General features: G+C 31.5%; 1 pseudogene; it reads left to right on the top strand.

Annotated features, from left to right (window-relative positions):
* Positions 1-602: 602 nt before the first annotated feature.
* LOC143599900 (leucine-rich repeat receptor-like serine/threonine/tyrosine-protein kinase SOBIR1 pseudogene) lies at positions 603-1,025 on the top strand (annotated as a pseudogene).
* The last annotated feature ends 20,669 nt before the right edge of the window (positions 1,026-21,694 follow it).

Below are 21,694 nucleotides of genomic sequence, written 5' to 3'. Positions count from 1 at the left end.
CCACCACTAATTCTATCTATACATTCTTCATAGAGCTCTTGAAATCCTTGTGGAAATATAAATAAAAATCAATGATGCTTGGTGGAATCCTTAGTGGAAATCAAGGTTGTTCCAAAATGGTATATATTTGCTGAATCAAATCAAATTAAAAACGATAATAATACTGATACTGATAAGGATAATTGTAATAATCTTCTGGCTCCAACACCCGCTGCCATGAGTGCACCGGTCCTTAAACATAAGAACAGGAAGAAGAAAGTGATACGTTGGGTGCTCGGGTTTGCGGCTGGAACGGTTGCTGGAATAATATGCAGGGTGATATTTCGGTTCTATTTAAGTTGGTTTGGAATATGATTAAAGGGAGAAAGAATGATTCGGGTATGGTGATCTTTAATCAGCTTATTAAAGCGGAAGAAATCACGTTCTTGGAGAAGGGTGACGGAGTTGAATCGTTATAAATCATTGGAAGAGGCGGGTGTGGAGAAGTATATAACAAATCACCGGAAAGCAAAGTGAAGATGATTGTAGTCTAGAAGATAGTGTAGCCTCTAAAGGATGCAGCTGAGCTCACTAAGGAAGGTACAAAGCTTCTCAATAAGAAAATGAGACAGATCAAGTCGGAGATTCAAACCGCCAGGCAAATCAGGCATCGGAATTTAGTCCCATTGCTAGCCCATGTTTCACCGTCAAAGTGTCATTACCTTGTTTATGAGTTTAAGAAGAATGATAGTTTGCAGGATATTTTGCAACAAGTGAAAGATGGTAACCGTGAATTGGATTGACTGGCTAGACACAAGATTGCGCTAGGAGTGACCGCAGGGCTCGAGTATCTTTACTTGAGTCATACGCCTCATATTGTTCATAGAGACTTAAATCTCGTGAATGTTCTTTTGGATGATGACATGGAAGCTCGTATATCTGATTTTGGGCTTGCAAAGTCAATCCCAAATGCTAACACACACATGACAAGTTCCAATGTTACGGGAACTTTAGGGTATATTGCACCTGAGTATCATCAACATTGAAATTTACTGATAAGTGTGATATTTATAGGTTTGGGGTGGTGTTGGCGGTTTTGGTGATGGGTTGTTAACCGGTACAGTAGAAACCGGTTAGTAACCGATTGTTAGGAACCGATTTTAACTTTTTAAGACTGGAATTGATTTGTATCTAATTAAACATAGGTTAATGTATTAAAAGGTTAATTTCAATAGGTTATTACCAGTTTACTGACCGCACCAAACCGGTGACACTGGTTAGGAATTTTCTACTAAAAAACCACTAGGAACCGTAAGTGGCTATCGGTAATAACCAATTTTGACCATTTTACCGATAACCGGTTAGAATTAGTAAGTGATATTTTAACTGTTGATAACAAACAGTTAAACACCTAAAATGTACTTAACTTAGGCCCAACAAAATCTTGTATAGCTGATTAAAACAAAACTTTTGATCCAGACCAGTTAGTAATCAACCTGATTATAGCCCAGTAGAACAGGGCCATTTAGCCCATTTATAAAATTCAAGTGCAAATTACTTTAGGCCCCATTGTCCCAATTGCATATTTTCATACACACATTATCCATGATACAAAGTGTGAGTCGTTAATTTCAATAAGTTTATATACAATTTTAACACGTTAAATTTCAGTAATATAAATTTACTCGTTTTCGTCTGAAAATTTTGAAGCCCCTCGACGTTTTCGTTATGTTAACTTTGTACAAATAATTTATATTATTTATTTATAAAAACAAATTATTAGTAGTTATTAAAGTGGAAAAAGCAATGAGAATTATATGACATGTGGCATGTTAATAACCATGATTGTCTCATACATTGTCTTGGCCGCACAATAAAAAATAAATAAAAACATAATAAATTTAATCATTTATTTGTATATCCATGTCAACTAAAATAAAAGGTTTTAAATTACTACAATCATTTGTGGCCTGCGTATCAACGAACAATACAACTACCTAATATTTAGTTTTCGTAGTTTCGGTTTGAAAGCTCAACTTAACCGAACAGTACTCATTACTGTCACAAAAAAATGGTTGTATTTATTGTTTTATTTATCACTTTCTTTGTAGTTGTATTTGCCTTTTATTTTATCATGCCTTAATTGTTATATTTCTTTTTAGAACCCTATCAATTTTATTTATTATTTAAAATCCCTTTCAATCAATAATTTTGATAGATTTTTTTTAAAAAGTAGTAGCTTTAAGATTTAAAAATTGGCTTTTAGGTACCTAACAATGAAGCAAATGGGATTTAGGTGTCCAGCCATCTGAGATAGCTGGATCGAATTCCTCTCTCCTAGTGGTAATCCATGTAAGCGACGACGTGTAATTGTATGGTGACTGGATCAACAATCTGAGATGGCTAGATCCAACTTTATTTCCTTTGACACATGGCATTAACATGTGAGAATATTAGTAGGGTGGTGCATTAGTAGGTAATCAGGGCCGTCTCCGAAAATTTTAATACTTCGAGCGGGCTGAAACAAAAGGCTCGTAAGCCCTAACGAGTAACGAAATATATAAACTATTTTTTTTAAACGAAATTAACGCTGTAACAATAAAAATAACAAAAATATAGTATTAAATTCAAATGTAATAATAGCTAAACGCTAACCGATAATTCGTGAAACTCTCATAGCATTCTTGACAACAAATTCTTCGATCACCACTTCGCAGCTTATATTATCTAAATATCCTATCATTCGACCGAATAGCGAAACAACCATGGAACAACCATAAAATACAACAGTCAAATAGTTAAAACTTAAAATTATACCCTGATGATTCACTGAGTTGGTATAGTGGTGGTTGATGTTCAATTTATAATACATTAGAATTATTTTTTAAATACATATAAAAAAATTTTGGCCCTAGAAAAAAAAAAGTACCCTGGCCGAAGGTGCCGCTCATACACCTTCAAGGGCGGCCCTGAAGGTAATAATATTCAAAAGGCGTTCTGCATGGTTCTAATCATAAATCATGTTATCTATAAAAATAGTTGTAAATGAATCCGGCTATCTCAAATGGCTGGTCTTATATGGTGGTGCCACGTGCCAGAAAAGTGTGAAAGAGAATAAAGTTGGATCTAGCCATCTCAAATGGCTGATCCAGTCACCATACAATGACACGGGTCATTGCTTACGTGGATTGCTACTAGGAAAGAGGAATTCGATCCAGCCATCAGATGGCTGGACACCTAATCTTATTTGCTTTATTGTCAGGTACCTAAAAACAATTTTTTAAATCTTAGAGCATTCTCATCCAACCCCTTATATTATGTGAGGGGTGTTTTTATAATTTAAAGAGTGATTCAGGGTGTTGTGAGTGAAGAGTTTTTATATTTTAGAAAAAGTAGTGATTTTTCTGTATATTTGAAAAGTTACTGTTCACCCCCTATAATTTTTTAATATATTTTGAAAGTGGTTGTGAGTGAAGAAAAGAGAAAAGATAATGATAAAAGATATAAAAATATTATTTAATTGAAATGAAGAGAGAAAATAAAGTGAATTTTAGTGTAATTTTTGGTGACATAAATATATATAATCGTGTTCTTACTATTTTAGTGAGACGATCGGCTAAAAAGAAGAAATATCGCATGTGAAAAGTTAATAAAATAATTAATAATAATTGGAATGGAGTGTTCACGTGGCTCCTGCTTTTGTCAGCTACCTTTCTCTTTCCCTCATAAACATCCGCACACACGAACCATTGCAAGTGGACTAAGACTATGCTACGGGCGCTCTTCAGAGGGCGCGGAACACCGCCGTAAGGCGTTATCGGTGGGGGTGCGGAGGGGAGAGGCACCGAGAGGACAACCGGCGTGGAAGGAATGGTGGTGGGCCCTCACTTTTTTATCACTCACACACACATACATATATGTGTGTGTATAGGGGAAGTATAAAATGAAAACCCACTTGAGTTGTGAAACTCGTGAAAACCCTATGTAACATCGTTTTTTTTAATTTTTTTTACACACGTAATATATGTTATAATATTTAATACAAAACATCGAAAACTAAAAAAAAAAATTGTTTTGCTATTTTTTAACATTTTTTTACTAATTTTTATATATGTTTTCAGGAGAGAGAAAAAGTTATATTTATGTTTACATTTTTTATTAACTTTAATTGTGGACCACAAATTTTAAACTTTAATTAAAAACATGTGGTTGAGAATGAGTTTCTAGAGTTTTTACAACTCAAGTGGGTTTTTATTTTAACCTTACCATATATATATATATATATATATATATATATATATATATATATATATATATATATAGGGGCGCCCAATGGGCATTAAATCATAGTGGGGCGGGCTTCGAAGCCCCGTTTTCTACGAGGTGATGATGTGGCACTGTGGAGGGGCTTCAAAACCCCCCACCATAACGGATAGCCTAATGGTTAAACTCACTACATCGGAATGCACTCGTATTTCAATTCGGAAAAAATTCTCACATAAGGCCAGCGCCCATGAACAGTGCCGTCTTCGAGAATTTAAATGACTCGGTCGAGCTGAAATAAAAGACTCTTAGGCCCTAACGGATAACGAAATAAAAAGACTTGTAAGCCCAATATCTCAAATGGGTAATGGGTAAAAAAAGATTGGCCCAATATCTATCTAATAAGAGTATTAAGATTTCTACATATTTTATAAAAAAATACACACACACACATTTTGTGCCCCTAAAAAATAAGTGCCCCGGCCGGTCGCCTGGGTTGCCCAACCCTCAAGCCGGCTCGGCCCATGAACACTTGTCTGAAGGCACGACAGTATGGTGAGATAAAACACGTTCGGTTCAATGATCCAGCTAATGAATGTCACATACTCGCCTAGTCTCTAACCATCACCCTGATACCGCTAAAAGTAAATGATGCGATCACAAATCGAGCATGGGCCACATGAAATACTTTTATTAATTCTTTCCTTAAACAAACTACTCTTTTTTTTTTTTAATTAAGGCCTCTTTAATATATTGGTATATTGCAATTTACCAATATGTTGCCTAGATTATATGAGAATTTATTAGTCTAGTGTGGTATCCCATTTATATACGTTTTGAGGTGAAGGATTTACTTAAACCGCATCTCAACAAAAATGGGAATGAAAGTTACAGAAGGGTCGTTCAAACAATTATATTAATGGTGTAGGGGTATGGTACTAAACCCGGTTTTACGACCCTAAATTTATTATGTTTGGCTTATTTTATTATATGGACTAATACAATGTTATTGGGCTGAGGGGGTTTTGTGGAGGTAACCCTAACTGGGCTAGGCCCATTAGGGTACCATGATGGTGGCCATGAGACTCTCTATATAAGGAGGTCTCCACCTCCTTATTAAGGGGTCATGCTCAATAAGAGCCACCACCACTTTTTTGTGTCTGTAAACAAGAGATCTTAGGATTTCTTAGCAGTCACCTCCACACACCCGAAAAACCATTGCAGGTCTCAAGCAGCTGGAGAAGAAGATCAAGACGTGGTTCGTTCATCTCGAAAATCCGTGGAAACATCGTCATGGATCAGGTCAGATTCATTTCGTGCTTCGACAAATGGCATGTTGGTGTATACTAAAAGCAATGAAACTACCTTTTAGTAACACAAGAGTGTTGATCATAAGAATTAAGGAAGATATAAAACAACTAACGTTCCTTTGGGTATCTTTTTCATTTTGAACAATTGATATGTAGATAGGTGGGTAAGAAAGTTGGTGTGCATGTTGTTATTGGGTGTAATGTTGGTGTGTTATGATTTATGAGGCTAGCTCCTTATTATTATCTGTTTTTAATAAAATTTGTCATTAACAAAAGAATTGCGACCTATTTGTTTCTTAAATAACAAATACACATTTTCTTATTTCGGAATACCAGTGTGCGTTGCTTATCGGTTAACTTTTGTTAGGGTGGAAACAGCGAGTAAGCAAGTTATTTCAGGCTCATCTTTTAAAAAAAGTTAATGACAATTTTGATAAGAATAAATAAAAACAAAGTTTAGCAATAAATAAATTAAAAAAAAAAAGTTAAGCAAATTAGATGGATTGTGGACTAACTTGAATAGTTTTTAACTTCAAACCCTAACCATTAAGTAAGTAATTTCTCTTGAGCTTAAGTAAATTGGGTTGTTATTATTATTTAAAATTCAGATCCTAACTTAAAAAAAAAAGCCCTGTATCACCATTTAAAAAATTATATACAATATTTAATATTTTTGAAAAATAAAATGTGCCCCTGGTCCTCAACGACGGCTAAGGCCGGACCTATCTAAAAGACAACCCTGTTTACTTGATCTTGAGTGGGTTGGGCACCGAAACTTAAGCGAGTACTACCAAACCGGTTGGTTGGCGAGTAGAAAACACAGATATGCAGTCGGCACTGGATAGGTGGTAGTGGTTCATAAACACCGAGTTGTGGTTGCCCATGGGGCGCAGACGCATCTGGTTGGTCTCCACTTTTCATCCCCTTTAATTCCGCCAACGTACCACATTTCCATCATTAACACCCGCTCGTATCAGCATTTAACGATAACACTCGGTCTAAGTAATCTTATCATTCATTTCTTTTGTAAACATTCTACCAACCCATACAACCCTAAATATGATTTTCATTGATTATTGTTTATCAAACACTTTATAACTTAGTATGGAACTATGAGTTTGAACATCATGTCCGGTGAAAGAAATAATAAGATAAGTGGAAAAGGACAAAGGGAAAAGCAACATGATAAGAAGCCAAGAAGGTGAGAAGGGACGAGGAGGCATACACACACATGTCCTATCACTCTCCATAAATCCACTACACTTAAACATATTCTCCACAATATGAATATCCCATCCAAATAAATAATATTTTTGCCTTTCGATTAGATATTGAATATAGATATTGAGAATTTTTTACCAAACTAGTGTTGGTGGAAAAAATATTTACTATTTTGGTGCTCTATGAAAACTATTTACCAAACTAGTGTTTTTCATCTGTTTTATATTCATCTTTATTTTTAAATTCTTTTATTGGAGTCTTTTATTTTTTTTTATTTAGTTAATCGATCATTTATTTTTTTATAACATAATGCTTATGTATATTTTATCCATCAATCCAGTATCTTCTTTTTTTTATATGTTTTCTTATCAGTCAGCTTTTCTTTTCTTTTTTTTTTGTATTTTCACTAATTGTTATAATTCTTTTCTTCTTATTTTATTTTTTATCTACTATTGTCAAATATAAAAACAAATAAATCATCTAAATAAATTCAAAATGAAATAAGAAAATAAAAAGATAACCAAATATTAAAACTTAACCTGCTACAAGCCACGAGTCTCAATATCAAATATAAACGAAAATATGAAATTCAAAGAACACAAACAAAAAGGCAAAAATGCCAAATGAAGTTGAGTCGCTACCGATCTCTACAACTATAAACAAATTTTAAAAAAATGTGTAAAATAAACTGAATATGCTACACTGAACATATTTAAAACGAAAAGAATCCAGAACATCAGTACCAGTTAGGTTCGTTACCGTACCGGAACTTAACCCGGCCAAAAATAAATTCGTAAATAAACATATTTAAAACAAAAAAATAACATAATTTGGTAAAACCCAGACGTTGCGGTGATTATTCGACATGGATTTGATCGGTATCGGTTATGTTTGTCAAAGTCTCGAAACTAAACCTAAAATATAAAATTCGTAAAATGAACATATTTAAATAAAAACAAAAAATCAATACATTTGAAAACAATAAAAAAAAAGAAATAAAAAGAATAGCAACGAGATAAGAAAAAAGATAAGAAAGGTTTTGTTGATAAAATATAAAAAAAAGGTTAACTAATATAAAAATAATAAAAAAGAAACTCTAATATGATGATTTAATAATAAAAGATGAATAGAAAATAAAGGAAAACACTAGTTTGGTAAATAGTTTTCATGGAATACCAAAATAGTAAATACTTTTTCTACCAACACTAGTTTGGTAAAAAATTCTAGATATTGGCATAGGTTTTTTATTTAAAAAAAACTACATTTAATAGATTGGAATAAACTCATTGGTTCACTTTAATGTTAAGTCAGGGCATTTATGGGGTGTTTGGCCTAGCTTTTTTTAACATGTTCATAGTTTTTTTAGTTTTTTTTTTACAAAATAAGCTTAGTTTGGTGTTTGTTTTAGCTTTTTAAACTTATGCTTATAAGCTTATATAAACTAATTTATAGAAGCTAGTTGGAAGATGATTTTTAAGCTTATTTAAGGAAACTTATTTGTGTAAGGGTGTTAAGTTACCCATTTGCCTTCAAATGAAATGGTTTAATCCATTTCACTCCTATTAATTTTTAACAAATCAATTAGTAATTAATACATAATTAATGCATATTGTTCATTTTAATCCGTGAAAAGCACATTTAAAGTGTCATTTCATCCTAACGTATGTTAGGCGTTAAAGTATACCCCAAGGCCTAAGAGACAAATGGTGGATAATTAATAAGAGACAACTTATTACTGTAACAATTTAACAACTTATTGACGCATAATTAATAAGAGGTAAATGATGGATTTTTGGAGAAGAGGCAATTAGTTGATCGAATGGTTTCACCCGCCTTGAAGCGCGGGGTCGAAATACTAGTTGTAAATTATATATTGAAAGTTACCCGGAGTGTATTTTAAACCATAAAATCTTATTTCAAGAGGTTTAATATTAACTCTTAGATAAAAACAGTTTTCGGGTCATGCCCACTGTTTACATTTCTATTGTTTTATTAGCTAACAGTTTATAAGATTTAAACACTTCAGGCTTCAGAGCCTGGTCCTTTAATTTATTTGCATGAAAAAAAAAATATATGGAAAGAATAATGGCATTGATAGTCGAGAGTCTAGTGACATTAATGAAATAGATGAAGACACGAGTACACGACGTATAATAGATGATTTATACATGAATGCAGTTAGAGATATGATTGCAGGAGATCTAGCCAAACAAAGATGAATGTTTATTGAATATTAATGTATTTTTGTAGAAATTTTGCGTCATTCTCGATATAAATTTATCCAAAAATGATGATATAACTCATAAAAATAAAGTAGATACATATAAAATATAAGTTATGTAATAATATGTAACAATGCCCCTTTTGATCATTTTCCTAATATAAGCTAAATAAAAAAAAGCTAACACAAACACTTGAAAAGATCTTATCAACTTATAAAATATAAGCTCATCCAAACACATAAAAGGAGCTTATCAAATGGTTAAAAAAAAGCTATAAGCTTCTATCTAATAAAAGCATAAACTAAAAAATAAAAGCTAGGCCAAACACCCCCTGTATGTTTCACCTATCTGGATGAAAGTTACCATTAAACTTCAGAGACGATTCTATAAAAAAATATTAAATAACAATTTTAATATATTCTATTAATAATAAGAGGAAGTTGATGCAAGCTATAATTATAGTGGCATTTGGTTTATTTGGAAGTAGGTTTGAGAAAAATCGGTATGGTATCGATTGGTACTGGTATCGAATTGGTACCAAGGTTTTGAGTTTTCAGGACCAGTACGGTATTGGTATTTCCCGAATTTTGTCTTAAATATCGGTACCGTACCGGTACCGAACCGAACATTTCGGTACCAGTACCGAAAATTTACGATTTTTAGGATTGGATTTTCGGTACCGATACGGTACCGAGCTTATCCCTGTTTGGAAGGCTGGTCACGCCAACATTTTTACAATAAGCTTCTTAAGATTGACAACATCCTTAGCAATACTAAAATCTTAAGTTTCGTATGAATTAAAGATAGGGTCAATTGTTTGAATATAGATTGGAATAGTTTGAAAATCTTACTTGTATAACTTTGCTTCTTGTTGTAGTTTTTAGCCTCTCCCTATCATCTCGGTAGAGGAGGGTTGCTAGGCTGTTTTCTAATGAAAATTTCAGTTCAAACGGGGAAAAAAATAAATATTTCTCAACTATTTTTTTTCTTTTACTAGCTTTCGAATTTTGATGATTTCTAAGTGAACACATCTCGGAGACGAAAATAATTTACTTTATATAATAGTGTAAAAACCTTTCTATTGTCTTTTTATCTGTTCTTTTGATTTTGTCATTTTTATATATATTAAAACTAGTTTTAGAGCCCGTGTCACACACGGGATAATTCAAATTATAAAATTACAAGTAAACCAAATAATTACATAGCATCAATGAAAAAATGTATTACGTCTATTACTATATCTATACTATGTGTACATAAATTGATTTTATTTATATCACAAAATGATTTTTTTAATAAACTTAATAAAAAAATGCTCGTGCAAAAACATACCCGAGAACGCTTTTTTCTATTAAAAATTTCATCTTAATGTCATATATATATATAATTGAAAGAATTTTGGTTGTGAACTAATTTAGGAAATAAGACTTCTCCACTCAGCCTAAATACAAAATGAGCGTTATCTTTATTGATATATTTATCAATTTACCACCCATAAAAGAAAATGAGAACATTAAATTATAACGACGGATGTTTTTCAATAACTATGTTTCTCTGAGCTACACCATGAAAAAGATTTTGATAAGTTTTAGAGGGCTTCTCCACTTTGTCATAATGACAACATAAAAAATAACATGCTAACCAATTCAATTTTGTAAATATTTTGTTTCATTCGAGCATGGTTTTGCATGACATGCTTCCCATATAATGTTCTGATTACCATTAAAGAAAAAATTAATGCTAACATAAATATTTCAAATTTGATAAAAGGTAGAATCGTTGATAGGCATGGGGGTGGCATGTCGAAAGTGTTCGTCATCTTTTCTTAAATTTTAATATTCGAGAGAAAAATAGTCAATTTGACAAATCTCGAACCTTTTGATTATTTCAAAAAATGCCCTTAAAATAAATTTGAAACCCAAACCATGTTTGAAATTCTAACTTTCATCCTTTTGACATTTTCAAGTCAACACTTTGAACCCATAGCAAATTTGACGATAAATCTCTTTGCATTTTCAAACTTTTAAAAATACTCAAATTTTCCATATTTGACCCATAACAAATTTTGACCTAAATATAGTTAACTTGTACCAAACAATCTATTTACCTACTTTTAACCCATAAATTCAAATTAAAGTTCCACAAAAAACCCAAAACAATCGTTGATAAAAAAAACTAAGAAATTAAGTATGATAAACTTTGTTATGTCTGAAAGTGATTCGTATATAATATTCTTACATTTTAACATATATACAGTTTACTAAATTAACCGAAAAAATAAATGGATAGATTTAAAGAATATATTTATAATTTATAAATTTATATGACAATTTACAATAATAATAGTAATAATAGATTAATGGATTGATTTAAATAAAATGATCAACTTTTAAGCATATATTTATAATTTAAATGATTAAAAAATTACTTTGTAAAATGAAATCATATTTGAGTTTTGTTTTTCTTTACAATCTTCTACAATATACATATTACAATATGTGAATGATAACATTTGAAATTATATTCTTTTTAATCTTTGAGAAACATAATTTTTTGTTAATTTTTGAAATTCACCAAGTATTTTGAAATATATAGTAAAATAATATATTAATATTTATATTTATAAAAATATATAGATGTAATATAAATAGAGTATAAAAAGAAAGTAGATAATTATTGATCTATTACATATATAGTTTTGAAGGGAAAAATTATTAGAGTTAACCAAAATATGACAAGTGTCCATAATTATTTTACTTTAATAGAATAGATAGATGCTTTTATAATTACAAATAGTAATGTTTGATATATAACTAGTTTAAATAGTGAATAATAAAAATTTATAAGCATTTTCTTAAACTCTCATTATACAAGTACAAGTGAAGTACCACAACTATTCACACATTCCTATACATTTTTTTATACAAGTGAGGTACAGTTAAGGGGTTTTCTATGACCACCCCCTTTTGCTAAAACACCACACTAATACACCCCGTATAGCACTATACGGGGCGTATTGGTTGGTTTTTCCAGAAAAAACCATCAATTTTGTCTTATTATATTTTTCTGTCTTATTATCAGAAGGGGCGTATAGCCCTATACGCCGCCTCTTATATGTATTTTTTTAATTTATTATTTGTTATTATTATTATTATTATTTATTGTTGTTATTAACATAACTGGGGTTCTAAACATCCGTTTGGATCGATTCCAGCGGCATTAAGTTCGTTTTTACTTATATTATCATATCTCAAAGTTTCAGGTGATCTCGATCACACGATACATATCAAGCAACTGGAAGCTGCTCAATCCCGTCTATATCATCTCCGGTGATTATTAAGTCAACATACATCATAACTACAACCAATTTAGGCCCGTTTGCCTTGACAAATAAACTCGCATAAGCCTTAGAAGTCTCAAAGTCATTATGTTGCAAGAACTCTGTGACATTTGTCAATTTCAGATTATTTCATACTTGTATTCTTAATGTAAACCCGACCTGTTTTGTATCCCGAATCTTTCGATATTATCAAAATGATGAATTTTATGTTACATATTTGTTTTATAGTTGTCGGGTATAAAAAAAACACCATTTTCGGTTATTAAAATGCCCCGAAAACACTCAAAACAAACTCAAGGGACAAAAACTACCAAAATGGAGACTTGAATGACCCATTTGTAGTTTGTGCTTTTTTGGGTCTATAACCAACCCATTTTCATGTAACACCCTTTATGAAAGGCCCATTCAACTTACTCTATATATACACACACATCTTCTTCATTTGTGCTTGCTCATTTCCTCATTTCTCTCTCAAATTCTTGAATTCTAAGGTTGTTCTTCATAAGCTAATATTTCATTTTAACTAACTTCTCAATACTTAAAGCTTGATGTTACAACATATATATAATATACACTCCTTGTTTACCTTCGGTCTTTCATTTCTCCGATCTCGGCCGGTTGAAATGTCGGGCTAGTAAGGCAAGGTTACATGGAGGACTTTGTAGTCCTGTTTATATATTTAACAAATCTAACCATATAACTTGTTTATACTTGCTTAACTTTTGCATATTTTAGTTTATTGTTCATATTTGTCAAGTTCCATGGTATTGGGTATGTGGTGACTAACCTCGGTTTCATCCCGAGTTGAGAACCGAACCAAAAACCGAACTTTCGTTTAAAAGCTTTATTGCTAACTTTTTTAATGTAAAACTTGAGTATTATTATTTATAAGTTATTTTACAAGTTCCATGGTAATTGGGTATATGGTAACCATCCTCGGTCTTATTCCGAGTCAAGGACCGAACCAAAAACCGAACTAAACAAAGTTCACTCGCTTAAGACACACAAGTGTGTTTTTAGCCACCAAAACTCATATTTTTCTTCAAGATTATATTTTAAATCAATTTTAGTTAATTTCTAAACATACTTGGCATGTCGGTAACCAACTTGATCTTATAACAAGTTCGGACCGATAAAGTCGTATACTCGCTTAACGAACGTTAAGGTTCTTCACAATAGAACTACATACTTGGTTAAGTCTATTTTGATTTTTATGGGATTATCTCATAACATTATTATTTTGGGAAGTTAACTTTGAGCTTGGTCAATTATCAAGTCTCGAACCGACAAACCCGAACACTCGTTTAAACCTCGTTTTGGTATTCTTATAACAAAGGGTTTTGCAATATTGCATTTTAACCCACATTATTACTTAACATAGGTTGAATAAAAAAAAAGAAAAACATGAATAGAATACCGATACCCGGTTTCGAGTAAACTTATTTTACAAAACTCGTTACTTTAATTTCTCAAATATATACATTTTAAATCCTAAACTTTATTTATTTACTTTATTTGTCATGTATTTTATTTAAACCCTTCCAAGACTACATACTAACACAAGACCCGTTTAATATAGGTCTTGCTCGTTAAACCGATCTCTCCGACTATTCACGACACTATCTTTCAAGTTACTTGTTAAAGTGAGTACTTTTTCATCCCCCGTTTTCCATCTTTCGTTTTGGGGGTGACATTGCATACTTATTCAAATTCAAATGATTTATACTTGAGTCTTAAACCACAACACTTATTGAATATGTTTACTTAAATAAATGCTCGATTTGGTGTTATATGCTTTACATGATTTTGTGCAAATTCTTGAATGCTAAGGCGGGTAGCCTCATGAAAGTATGATCATACGTTTATTCCGAGTATATATGGTATCCCCATATAGAAAGGTGTCGTCCATGTATTCTTATTGACGATTTAATTATTGTCGTCAATGTATTCTTATTGACGGAATTTTTATCTAAATTGTTGCTATTATTTATTGTTTTCATATACTAGTTGTGGATTTCATACTATATACTTATTTTCCAAAATTATGAAAATTGCTCACCAACCTTTGTGTTGACAAATGTTACAGGTTTGATGTTAGCTTGATTGGATTACTTGAAGAAACTTATCATCTTGGCTTTAGGATATTAGAAAATGAAAGAACAAGTTATTTGTTTATCTATCTATTTGGCATTTTGTATGAACAATTGTTGTGTTACTTATGATAATATGGATTTAAATGAGTTGTTTAAATATTGTAACTTTATAGTGTCGTTGTGCAATGAGAAATCATGTCGCGCCTCGACGATTCCGCCTTCATTGGTCGGGGTGTGACAAACTCACTCATCTTCCCGAACCACGCTCTCGGGGATTGCTTTAAACCTTATATTGCTTTTTGTAACTTGCATACATAGTCGGGATGTTCGTTGCTTATGAACCCTTCCGGTTGCTCGATATGTATCGTGTGATCGAGATCACCATAAAGAACCCCGGTTATGTTAATATAAGTAAAAACGAACTTAATGCCGCTGGAATCGATCCAAATGGATGTTTAGAACCCCGGTTATGTTAATAACAACAATAAATAATAATAATAATAATAATAATAATAATAATAATAATAATGATTTATTAAATCATCAACATACATTAAAATAATAACAATAATAACAATAATAACAACAAATAATAAATTAAAAAAATATATCAGAGGCGACGTATAGGGCTATACGCCCCTTCTGATAATAAGACAAAAAAACATAATAAGACAAATTTGATGATTTTTTCTAGAAAAACCAACCAATACGCTCCCGTATAGAACTATAAAAGGCGTATTGGTGGGGTGTGGGGGTGTCCCTAGCAGGACCCATTAAAAGTACACGATATTTAAAGATTGACAAATAAATAGTGTTAATGAAAATTACCATACTTAAACAATTGAATTTATAATTAAATAATTCATGAGGTTTAACGTGGAAGCCACACATAAGAGATAAGAGAGATGGTAGTTTTTTATTAAGAGTATGGATTATTATACTACATTAGTTTAAACCAGATTGAATGCGAGTTAATAGACCGCAACATGTGTGCGTGGTTCAACATTTTGCGTAAGGTTTTCTTTTTTTATTCCGGCTCAATGCTTCCGTTGCGTTGTGCTTTAATTTTTAACATAAACTTTTTATACTATCAACGCCCTGGCTATAAAGCATGGGTTTGAATAGAAGAGTTGTTTTATTTTATATAAACTTCCGAAGATGTTTTTAACGCCTAAAACATGCATTTAGATTTAATGACATCGTTGCAACGTCAAGTCGTAAATCCTAGTATTAATTGATATGATTTGCGTTGTTTATAGGAGTTTTTGGGTTTGTGTTTTGTGTTTTATTTACATATTTACAAAAACTTCTATGTTATATATTCTTAAACTAAATTTACATGAGCATATTATACATTGGAGTTTTTCTCTAATTTATAACGATTGTATCTTAGAGCATTTTCATCTCATCCTCTATCTCCAAACCAAAAATTATCCATCCCCTATCTCCAAACAAAAAATTACTATAAAACTTACTTTATTTTCTCTCTATTTCAATTAAATAATATTTTTTATACCTTTTATCATTTTACCTTTTCTCTTTCCTTCACTCACAACCATTTTTAAAATATATTAAAAAATTATAGGGGATGACCAGTAACTTTCCAAATATACAGAAAACTCACTACTTTTTCTAAAATATAAAAACTCTTCCCTCACAACACCCTGAATCACTCTCTAAATTATAAAAACACCACTCACATAATACGAGGGGTTGGATGAGAATGCTCTTATATTTTGATAGCGATTGAGGTTGAATACTTTTCTTATGAATTTGATCGCCATTTTTTTTTCGTAAGTTATGAATTTGGAACCCATTTTAGATATAGAATCTCCAAAATAGTCCAAAATTGTTGATTATTTCCAAAAATTTGTACTGAGAGATACATTAGGAGAACATATTAATTATGAGGGATTAGGCCAAACTCTTAAAAATGTGTAAGGAGCAGGCTAAATATGGGAAAATGTTGATGGAAAAGACCAAGTTTTTTGAAAATATTAAGGGAGCATGCCATAATTCTTAGCTTTTTTTCTCAAAAAACAGTCTCCCAAGACTGTTTTTTATGTTTCCTATCTGGCCGTACATATTTTCAAATTCTAGGAAAATAAGCTTTTTAAAATTCGTCTTGGGAAACACGTTTCAGAGACATTTGTTACTAGAAGACGAGATTATTGCATTTCTTCAAAATAATCTTCTTCTTCTTCCATCCTTCATGTTACACATACACACACTTATACACACATACATATATGTATATACATACATATACACACACACATGTATGTATGAATGTATGTATAAGTTTCTTATATATACACACACACACACACACACACATACACACACACGAAATATCTATAATATATATAAACGAAAACCCAAAAATCCTATGTGTCGCGATGTGGTCGCTCTTCCCTTTTATGGAAGCCACCAGATTTCTTGATTTTTAAATGGAGACCTCTCATTGATTTAACCCAAATTCATGGGTATGGGTCTTACCAAAACCAGATAACTTTTAAACGGGTTATAACATCTCATTAAATTAAAAATTAATCTTACCAATTATTTGATATGAAAATCATACAAAAGAGGAATATACTAAAATTTAACATCCAATTTAAAAAGAAAAAAGATATATTTATAATTAATAAACAATTTTATAGTAAAAAACATACGCGGGTCATGGGTCACCAAATTCAGATAGCTTTTAAACGGGTTATAACATATCATTTATTTATGAAACCCTTTCATCATCAAACCCAAAGTATATTATTAACTTTCTTACAATAAAGAAAATTAAAATTCAAAAAATAAATATTAAAAAAACGAAAAATGTAAAACAACCATTCTCTCAAACCATCAGATTATTTTATTTGTAAATGAAGGCTTCTCATGCATTTGACCCGAATTCACGGGTAAATGTCTCACCAAACCCAGATAGCTCTTAAACGGGTTATAACATCTCATTATATAAAAAAGTAATCTTATCATATATTTGATATGAAAATCCTATAAAATAGGAATATACTAAAAATTAATATCCTATTTTATTTTAAAAAAAGATATTATTTATAATTAAGAAAGCGATTTTATAATAAAGAAAATAAACGGGTAATGGATCTTATAATAAAGAAAATCACCAAACCCATATAGCTTTTAAACCGGATTATAACATATCATTTATTTGTGAAACCATTTTATAATCAAACCTCAAGTATATTAGTTATTAACTTTCCTACAATAAATAAAATTAAAATCCAAATATACATATATAAATATTAATAACGAATAATGTAAAATAACCCCCGTAATACAGGAGATAAAATCTAGTATATGCATATATATGTATGCATATGCTTGTATGTATAATTGTGTGTGTGTGTGTGTAACATGAAGGATGGAAGAAGAAGAAGATTATTTTGAAGAAATACAATAATCTCGTCTCCTATAAATAAACGTATCTGAAATGCGTCTCTTAAGACGAATTTTAAAAAGTTCATTTTTCTAGAATTTGAATATATGTACGGCCCAAGTAGGAAACATTAAAAAGCAGTATTTGCAGACTGTATTTTAAGAACAAAAGTTAAGAAAAAATATGAACTTTTCCATCAATATTTTAAAATAATTTGGACGTTTCCATCAATATTTTTCCATATTTGGTCTACTCCCCACATCTTTAAATCTTTGTCTGTTCCCTCATAATATATATCTTTTTCTATTGTGTCTACCAAGTACAAATTCTTAAAAATAATCAACAAAAAGGCTATTTTGAGACTTCTCTTTCTAAAATGGGCTATTTTTATAATTTTCCTGATTTATGTGACATGAAATTAGTGACGTGACTAATTAAAGGCCGAAATTAATCGCATGACATTGTCACATCCTTGTTGAGGACTCAACATAAGCATAAATCAGATTTTTTGTCACGTCATTTTTTGTTACCTTAATAAGAAAATTATATCACATCATTTTTTTTCCAAAAGGTTTGCTAACTTTTATAGCATAATTTTAAAGTTATAGTCTTAACATTATTAATCTCATTACTTGGTCACACAAAAATAACCCAAAAAATATAACTTGAAACCGAAGCGAAATATGAGAATATCATGTGAGTTTTCATACTTCAATGTTTTGGGATATGACCTAAAGCCTTTTTAAGATTATATATATATATAGGAGAAAGATATTTTGAGAACCATGTTGAGTTGTAAGAACTTAAGAACTCTCATTCTAGACCACACATTTAATTAAATGAATTGGAATATGTGGTTGAGATTAAATCTGGCAAAAAAGTCAAAGTAGAAGAGAGAATAAATATGTAACTGATTACACTAACTTTTACGTTCGTAACACATGCGTAAAAAGTTGACTCGGTGCGTAAAAAAATCTGTAATTTTTTTATGTGTATGTAACCTACATATATTACGCATGTGTAAAAAAAATTCGAAAAAAAAATCGTTACACTGAATTCTTTCGAGTTCTTAAAACTCAAAGGGGTTCTCATTTGAAATCTCCCCTATATATATATATATATATATATATATATAGGGTAAGGATCCTAAGAGAACTATTGGCAAATTGAGAACTTTGAAAACCATTTTAGACCACTAAAAAAACCCTCTAAAAAATATTTAAAAAATTATAAAACAAACAAAACCGAAAATTTTAAAAAAAATAAAAAAACCAAAATTCTTATATTTCATTATGGTTTCATTAAAAAAAACCGAAAATTTTTTTTCTTTTTAATTCGTATTATACCTATACACATATGTATACTTTCATTTAATATCTAGTTACGTAATATACACATATGTACATTATCATTTACCGTAAATTATACATATGTGTATAGGAAAAAACATGTGTGTACATATTATACATATATGTATAATAAAAAAAACCGATTTTTTTTTTCTTTTTAATTTGTATTACACATATGTATACTTTCATTTAATCTCTAGTTAAGTAATGTACACATATGTACATTATCATTTACCTTAAATTATACATATGTGTATAAGAAAAAAACATGTGTGTACATATATGTACATATTATACATATATGTATATGTATAATTTAGCTAAACCGATAATTTTTTTTACGTTTTTTTAGAAACTGGGATGATAAATTAGAATTTTGGTTTTTTTACTTTTTTTATTTTTGTGTTTTTTTTGTTTTATGATTTTTTTTTATTTTTGGGTTTTTTGTGGTTCAAAATGGTTCTCATAGTTCTCAATTCCCAAAAAGTTCTCACATGATCTTGATCATATATATATATATATATATATATAATATTGGCGAATTGGAAATAAATAATCCCAACTTTTGTGTATTGGCCGATAATAATCTCAACTTTAAAAATCACTACCAACGGTCCCAACTTTCAACTATTTTTGTCTAAATGGTCCTCCGTTAAAAAAAACTTAACGCCGTTATGTTTTTTCCCAAGTTTCAAACTGATGTTTTAGGGCTTTTGATCGGAAAAACGATACAATTCGACTGATGTGATACTTATCTTGAAACTGTTATCCAAGCGACGAAACAATGTTTCAATTCGTGTGTTTAAATTTCCAACTAACAAAAATCAAGTCATTTGAATCACGGTTTCGAGATAAGTTTTACATCGGTCGAATCATACCGTTCTTCCGATCAAAACCCCTAAAACATCAGTTTGAAACTTAGGAAAAAACATAATGACGTTAAGTGTTTTTTAACGGATGACCATTGAGACAAAAATAGTTGAAAGTTGGGACCGCTGGTAGTGATTTTCAAAGTTGGGATTATTATCGGCTAATACACAAGAGTTGGGATTATTTATTTCCAATTTTCCTATAATATTTGTGATTTGTGAGCCAAGTTTATATATTGGTGGTAGAAAACTATGAAGGGAAAAATTCCAAAATAGTCCTTTTTAGAGAGAGAATTCCTAAAATAGTTTTTATTCTTATATTATTTATAATAATTTGAATTTGAGAGAGACTTTGGAAAAAGAAAATTATTATGGGGTAACAGGCCAAATCTTAAAAGAAAGGGAATGAACAGGTAAGATTTGAGAAAATATTGAAGGCAAAGTTCAAATTTTTTGAAATATTGAAGGAAAAGTTCAAATATTTTCTAAACTTTTTTTCTCAAAATAGTCTCCCAAGACTGTTTTTTTATGTTTCCTACCTAGCCAGTTCATATTTTCAAATTCTTTAAAAAATATATTTTTTACAATTATACCCCTGAACCACCACCACCTTGAACCACCACCATCACCGACGTCGTCGCCCTCCCACCCCATCACCACCACCGTCACTACCACCATAGCCGCCTCCACCACCGCTGCAACCCATCACCGTTGCACCATAGCCGCCGTCGCCCCCACCCCATCACCACCACCTGTACCGGTGGTGGTGGAGGCGGCTATAGTGGTAGTGACGGTGGTGGTGATGGGGTGGGGGCGATGGCGGCTATGGTGCAGCGGTGATGGGTTGCAGCGGCGGTGGAGGTGGCTATGGTGGTGGTGATGGGGTGGGGGCGTGTAACATCTAGGAAAGTTGAAGGATTAAAAATAATTACAAAGACAAGTAATGAGAAAAATAAGATAAGAAAAAAAAAGCATCTTATCTTAAGGAAATAAGAAAAATTTCCCTCCCACATGGAAAGATGGAAGAAAAGGGAATCATTCCCCATGGGTATAAATAAGGGAATGAAATTTTCATCCCACATGGAAACAAACAAAGAAATGGAAGCTCTTTATAAGGAAGCAAGTTTCCCTATAAATGTTTTAATGTGGCTAATCACTCTCCATAGTCCTAGCGGAGGGTGCGAAGCACCCGACGCGTACGGACACGGACTCAGACTCGGGCGATGGGCGTAATGTGGCGTTTTGAATGCGCACTTGGAACTTCGTATCGCCGCGAGCCGCATAAGGGCCGCTTTAGTATTTTTGGATAGTGCAAGAACTAAAATAAAAATATGAAATTTTACATCTTCGCGCATCGCGAAGGATCAGGCTTCAGCATCTTCGCGATACGCGAAAGACAAAAGATTTGAACCAACTTTGGAGCATCTTCGCGATACGCGAAGTTACAGATCAGGCATCTTCGCGATACGCGAAGCTGTACTTCTGCCTGCGTGACACATGAAGACACGTGGCAACCCTACTGCCACTCAGCAAAGCTCATGCATCTTCGCGATACGCGAAGTTGCAGAATTACGACTATAAATAGATGGGTGTTCGCAACATTCCAACTCACACCAACCACTTCACTTTTCACACG

This window comes from Bidens hawaiensis, unplaced genomic scaffold, assembly GCF_021521415.1.
Source record: "Bidens hawaiensis isolate Kalapana, Puna unplaced genomic scaffold, B.hawaiensis_p1.1 tig00000237_1, whole genome shotgun sequence".
Classification (NCBI taxonomy): domain Eukaryota; kingdom Viridiplantae; phylum Streptophyta; class Magnoliopsida; order Asterales; family Asteraceae; genus Bidens; species Bidens hawaiensis.
The sequence above is the reverse complement of the archived record's forward strand: the minus strand, read 5'-3'. Positions and strand labels throughout refer to the sequence as shown.